This window comes from Papaver somniferum, chromosome 2 (assembly GCF_003573695.1).
Source record: "Papaver somniferum cultivar HN1 chromosome 2, ASM357369v1, whole genome shotgun sequence".
In the NCBI taxonomy this organism is placed as follows: domain Eukaryota; kingdom Viridiplantae; phylum Streptophyta; class Magnoliopsida; order Ranunculales; family Papaveraceae; genus Papaver; species Papaver somniferum.
Window position 1 is genome coordinate 100,096,854 of NC_039359.1, and position 6,964 is coordinate 100,103,817.

A 6,964-nucleotide genomic window follows, 5' to 3' on the forward strand; every position below is an offset into this window, starting at 1 on the left:
TTTTTTTTTTTTTAGCTCGGTATAGTTCCAAGTCAACCAAAATTTATACAATGTTGAAAAGATATTCTTCACCGGCACAAATCTATGCATATGATTTTGGATCACACTACAGGGCTTACCTTTAGAGTCGAAAAAAAGCATACGCTTTACTGCATGTTTCAACAATCAAAATGTACGATCTCCAACTTTTTGTTTTAATCATTTGCATTTCACGATTTCTGGACGCACCGAGTTATATCTGCCTTTAATATTAAAGTCATCAAGCCAACTTGAGTTCGGCAGTATTTTTTTCTCTAATTCTAAATTGAACGGTCAAACAAAGTTAATCACTTGATTGGGCATCAAATTCAAAGTTGAACAAAATTAGGTACCGAACGCAAAGATGTAACAACATCTGGCACAATACTATTTTCTTCTTCGTTTTTCATCAATAGTTCGCTTAGTTTGATATATTGGTCAGACTCAGTATTTTAATCTAAACATGACCAACGCCACCAAGCTGGAAAGAGAGGATCATTGTAAATATTTTGCTCCATGCTGCTTATCCACCAAATTTCTTGTTATAAATAACCTACTCTGACCCTTTGTTGATATACCTTAGTTCGAATGTTTGGTTTAGCACACCACAAATAAAAGTAAATGATGGACTTCCGTAACCTCACATTTATTTTTCAACGAAAAAGATTTCGAAAGAGACTGGCTGGCTTTGGTGAAAAGCCAGATTCATTAGGTCATGAACTAGGTCCCTAAAGTAAATATTTTCCCACTCCTTTTCTAGGAAAATATTGGTCGATCAATCAAGTGGATATACTTCGTACTATTTTCGTGACAATTTTCCGCGTCCAAATATTGTACTCTATTGCGGCCTTTCATTCCTTTGGTTGGATCTTCAAATATTGTAATAAACCCAGAATATTTTGCTAGTGGGTGTTACCGTCCAGCATTGGATATTGAAGTTCCTCAGTGGATCATAAGAATGCCTAGATGTCTAATTCAACATAGATATATCTATTCATTCACTGATGAATTGCCCTTAATTGTTGTACTCCAACTTCCTTTTAAGAGGTTGTTGTAACCTTAAATTGATACTAGAATCTATCTGAATTTAATATCCCAACAAGAACAACATTCATATTACATGTCAGTTTCCAAAATATAGAGGTATCCAACAGAGTGTGTGTAGTTTGTCCTTATGATTTGCGAGCAACTTCTGAGGCCAAGTAATTAACTTGGCCTTTTGGCTTGCAGAATTGTCATAAAGTGATGTTGCCAAGTTTGGACCATCACAAAGTTCGCCCACCACATTCCGCATGGGTTCACATCCTAGAAATACCCCTTCTCATCCTCAAAGTACATAAATATTGCTAGTCGACATAGGTCCAGGAATGCAAATGCATGTATGTGCGTGTATGTTGATGGTTGGGGATAATTTCATCCCATGAAATAGTACTGTACTAAATTAGCGTACTGAATAAATAACCGATCCCTGTGGGCCTGTCCAATAAAAGAGAGACGACGAGCAGCTCAACTGAACTGACTAATTAAGCTAGAACTAAGAGTTTAAACCTACAAATTTGCGGAAGTAGGGATGCATCGAAAACTGCTTAGGCGTAACTGCAAGAGAACCCTTTTTTGTTCAAGTCTATCCACTGAGAATAAGAAAGTGATCGACTTTGAGAGAAAGAGAAAAACATTTGTGCCCAGCTTTGTGTAAATGGGTTTGCCTAACTTTGTTAGACATATGCGTCAGTCCTACTCAACGAGTAGAAAGTTGAAACCAGGTTTAAAGTTCATCTTTCTCCAACTCGAATCACTTTCTCGGTTCCTTATTAGAAAAACGACTCCAGCCATTTTTACTTAGATAATAAGGTAAACACTACATTGAAAGGCCTCGGGTCCTTGACAGATTTAAGTATCCACGAGTTTCAAGCATTTCTGCATTAAAATTTTTCTTTACTAAGACCGAGCCTTATAGAACGTATTCACAAGGTTCACAACCTGCTCCATGTCATTGTTGTGACTATAAAGGGTTAAAGGCTCAAGAGCGTTACGTATTACCGCTCCAATATTGGAAAAATTCCTCTATGCAGAGTGCAGACAATTTACCATGTGAGCTGTGAACACGGAAATCACACGAAACTATCATAATAAAACTAACAAAGTGATGATAATATGATTAAAGTAGCATAATACAGTAAAAGAGGAAACTCTGAGCCCTCGGGCTCATCCTTGTTTCATATCAAATGGATTCCTTTGGTGATTTAAAAGATACATAATGTTGAAGTACGAAGATCATAGGTACAGAATAGAAACGAGACGCAGATTTACGTGGTTCAGCACTAAGACCTACGTCCATAGGGAATGGTGTCTCACTATGTATTCAAAGGTTACAAAGATAGTCAAATGACTTTGAGTGGAGAACAAAGCTAGGAGGGAAATAGGACTCATACTTACTCTTACAATTTCCCTCTCCAGGGTTATCTCTCACTCTTCCTAAAATTGGTCGACCCCTTCTCTCTCAGTGGAGAGGGGTATTTATAGGTTTCTTATGCGGGACCCTCTTCTGTGGGACAGTTGTCCTTATCGTCTTGGGTGACACGCCGTTCCCGATGATGTCTTCTTCCTGCTCCGAAGCCTCTTCAATGGTAATATACAATGATGAAGGCGCACCTTCTTTTACTCCACTCAAAGCTTGGCACATGTCCTAGGTCTAGAGCATTTAAGGCGGGTGGTTGAGTCAGTTTGCACGCTTTAGACAACTGTTGACGCGTGTGTCAGCTGCTCTTCCTCTTTTCCGTCGGATCTGGATCTTCCTTGAGATGATAAAAAGTAATGCCTCAAGGCTTTATAGGGTGCTTCGCATTGTTCCATTCGTTAGGTGTTCCTTGATTTTCTGTCGTTGGATCTGCATGATGGTGGATACGTGGCAAAGGATGGCAACCTCTATACTTCGAGTGGTGCGATGTGGCATCATTGTCTTGATGCCCCTCATGTTGATGTAGTGTGCGTGTCTTCTCCCTGACACGTGTACGATCACATATTATGTGTATACAATTTTCCCTTTTCTTCTTAGTTTGTAAATGGTCAAAGTATGAAGAAAACTGTCTTTACAGTCTCTTCAATCTTCTCGCAATAACTCCCCCTAGGTTTTAGGGAACGTTTCCCACCTCTATTAATAACTTCTCCTTGAATCGCAGGACGATTTTATCATTTTTTGTTATAAATACTGGAGGAGTTGCTAGTGAAATAACTTTTATTCCCTCTTTCATTCTCTTGTCAGTTCAATCTCTTTATTCTCTTCTTCTTGACTCTGCGATGCCTCCCCAGAAATCTAAAGCTTCTCAGTCCGCCGCTCTAGTGAAAGATTCTTCTTCTAAAGGTGCTATGCCGAAGGTAGATTTATCGAGGAATCCGCCTACCAAGAGAAAGACTTCGGATATGAGTCCTCCGAAGAAGCCGTCATCGGGCAAGGACGTTTCTTCTGAAGTTGCCGCGGTTATACGAAGTTTCTCAGTTTCCAAGAAGAAAGTTACTTTTAAGCATATTGATCTTGAAGAATTCAAGGCAAAGCATGGTCTCGAGGCCTTTGATGTTAAGTTTTATGACCAAGGTGACGATCTTACTTACGATATGATCGTGAACTACAAATGCGACGCCTTCCATTTGCTGACAACCGTGGGGGCCTTCGAAGCCGGCTTAATGTTGCCTTTGTATAAGTCGTGAGATTCCTTCTATTAAGACGCCTTGGCCAATCATGAGTGTTCTATGATGCGTGTCGTGAGTGCAACAAATTAATAAACTTATTTCCACACAATTAACTGGTAATATAATGGAAGTAAGGATCGTTCCCACGAAGAACAATGAGTTTTAGTTGTCAAAGTGTCACAAAGGGGGAGTTTTGTTTTAGATTTCGAATAAAGTAAATAAAAGCAATTGAAAATATTAAGTTGTAAGCAATAGAGAAAGACGTGATCGAGGAATCCTTCTTTGTTAATAAACCATCACTGAGTTATTATAGTTGCCTACTCGTCGTTAATCGTAGATTATCACCAACCGTAGAATAACAACTAGATCAGTGTTATTCCTTAAATTTCTTATATCACTGGATACGGAAGTTCTCGCCTACCAGATTCTATTCAACGAACCACCAAGTAGTAGATCACTCAAGGTGTAATCCAATCGAATGCTTTATCTTTTGTGAATTTATAGGTTGATCCTACTAGTTAGACTCTTAGATCATGGTCCACTTTTTTGTGTTGTTTATACACACAATCGCTCCACGGAATCCCTCTGCAAGGTTTTGTGTTCTCTACTTGTGTACAAGTTATTCGACGATTACTTATCTCCTAACTTAATACTAACAATAGATTGAATCAACAAATCAATTTAGTTGGCCACGTAAACAATCTATCAATCAATTATAAATATTCGAATAGTATAAAAAAACGATATTCATATGAAGAACTTCAAAGTAGATTAATATAATAACTCAAATCTTGTTTACAACTTAGAATTCATCCCCAATCAATAGGTGTTTATCTACTCATGGATGTAGAAACATCCATGATATACATATGAGAAAAGTAAAGAGATAACGTTACGATTGATAATCGTTCCGTATGATGTTTATTCTCTCCAAACCCTAAAAATTTCGTGACCTAATGATATGATATCATTTTACATTACCTAACACCTTTTTATAGGTTTACATTGCTTGGTTTTCACGTACTTAATTCGGTTCAAGAATCCGACCAAAAATAACGAAATAACGTTCCCAAACATGCTCTTAGGCCTTCCAAAGAATTTATATATGTTTCATACTACCTAAGTTTGCGAACCCAGTCCAAAAACTTCAAATTCCAGCAGAAATGTTTGGAATTAAGTCTGCGAACCCGGTATGCGAACCTAGTTCGCGGACTTCACTGTCTTCGTATTCAATAAAAGCTTGTTTTGGCCACAACTTATTCATACGAACTCGGAATGACCTCATTCTTTTTAAATTATTTTTATCTTTAAATTCTATTCAAGATGATTATGAGAAGTCCTTAATTTGAATGACTTAAGATCGGTCTTTGGCCCTTCTCTTGATTTTGAGCGTTTTGCTCCTTTTCGTCGCATTTCTTCCACTTCTCTTGGACTTTGGAACTTGGATACTTGGAATACTTCTATTCCTAGATATTTTCAGCACTTTGTAGCCACTTTGTGGATGATTCACCTAATAGAGTCAAACAAGAGAAAACAAGAGTAATGATACGAAAATATGCAATAATAATAGCTAAAACAAGTATGGAATGGACACTAAAATCATATGAATTATGCACTTATAATTATAGTTCTCATACTCACTGTCGCTCGGTGGTACAATTGCGTGGAAATTATATTAGGACGCTTAAAGAGTGCTACCTTCGGAGTAAAGGCGAGACGATGATGACCTGCTATACCCCTAACCCTGTGGAGAAGGATTGGTACACTCCTGAAAATTTCAATGCTTCCTTCGGAGACTATGTCAACGGTAGGAATCGAAAACCTTGGAGTGTGGGTCTTCGTACAATGACCGCCGCCCCTGGCGAGATTCGTATTTTGAGCGAGGTGAGTGATTCAAAGCTTCGGTTTGTCCCTGGTACCGAAGTATCTGAAAAACCAAGGCTTTTTCCCAAGAACGAGCGTCTCAAACGTGATCATGATTATGAATGGAATGCCACTGTTATTGAAGTCATTGGTCCTTGGGCACATGGTTGGGTGCCTGGTCAGCATGGATGGCGTCCTATTGTGGGTATCCAACCTCGCGATGGTGCCCCGTCCCGCAATGGTGACTTCTGCCCTTGGCAACTAAACTTTGCTGGCATGAACTTCGATTACTCCGTTGATGTTGCTGATGCAGATGAAGAGGAGAGTTCTGATGCGGTTCTTCCTTCGAAGAATTTTGCTACTGTCAAGGTATGATTCCTTATAATGATGTGTAGTTTATGTATGTTTTCCCCTGGAATCATAAGTTGGTCATGTGTTTGTTTCAGGCTTCGAAGAAGAAAATGATCGGTCATGTTCAGTCTTCTACTGTTGGTGAAGAAGAAACAGAGACTCCCGAGGTTAACAGTCCGGTGAACGATGAAGAGAATTCCGATGAGGATGTTACCGATGATGAAGAACGTATTGATACTTCTCATCCCGGTCACGAAGGTGATGGAAATGTTGGTGATAAGAATGGTGGCGAAAACATTATCTCCAAGGATCAAGTAAACGATCCTCCAACCGTGCCCGCGCATATTCAAAGGAAAGAAGATACTGATCTTCAAGCAACGAACCCCAACCAAGAATTCTCCTTTGGTAATATTTATTCCACTGGGGGTCCGGTAGATATTAACGCTGCCATGGGGATATCTTCAGATTTTTCTTTGCTTTCTCCAAATGATGAATGGAATGTTGTTGCCGAAGGTGATGATGATATGGTGGCTGAGGAGGAAGATAGTTCCGATGGAGAGGATGCTGAAGCTCGCGCTGCTAAAGAGGCCGAAGGCAAGAAAGCTTCTGAGAGACAAGGGTCTGTTGCTGGCAATGAAACCACCGCTGGTGCATCTTCTGAGAGCTTCGAGAAGGCCGTGATGCACGAAGGGGATGATGCAACCTTCGATTGGTTGATGAAGATAGGCCTGATGTGCGTGCCTAATCCTGCTCCCGTAGTTCCCGGTGAGAAAAGTTCTGATGCCTTCACTCGTCAGAGAATGCAGCTATCGTCCCATGATGATGTTGCAGAGATCTGGGAAAAGAATTTGGGGGCTACCTCAGCCAGCCTTCTGTTCGACCCACCTTCATCCATTGATGACATGATGGCCATAGCCGATGGGCATCAATATGGTTTCCCTCAGCATCGTATTCTCGAGGTAAGTCAACGTAAATTCCCCTATGCTGAGTGGTATGAAGTTATTCATTAATGGTCTTTATTTGCTTGTTATTAATACAGTTAGTG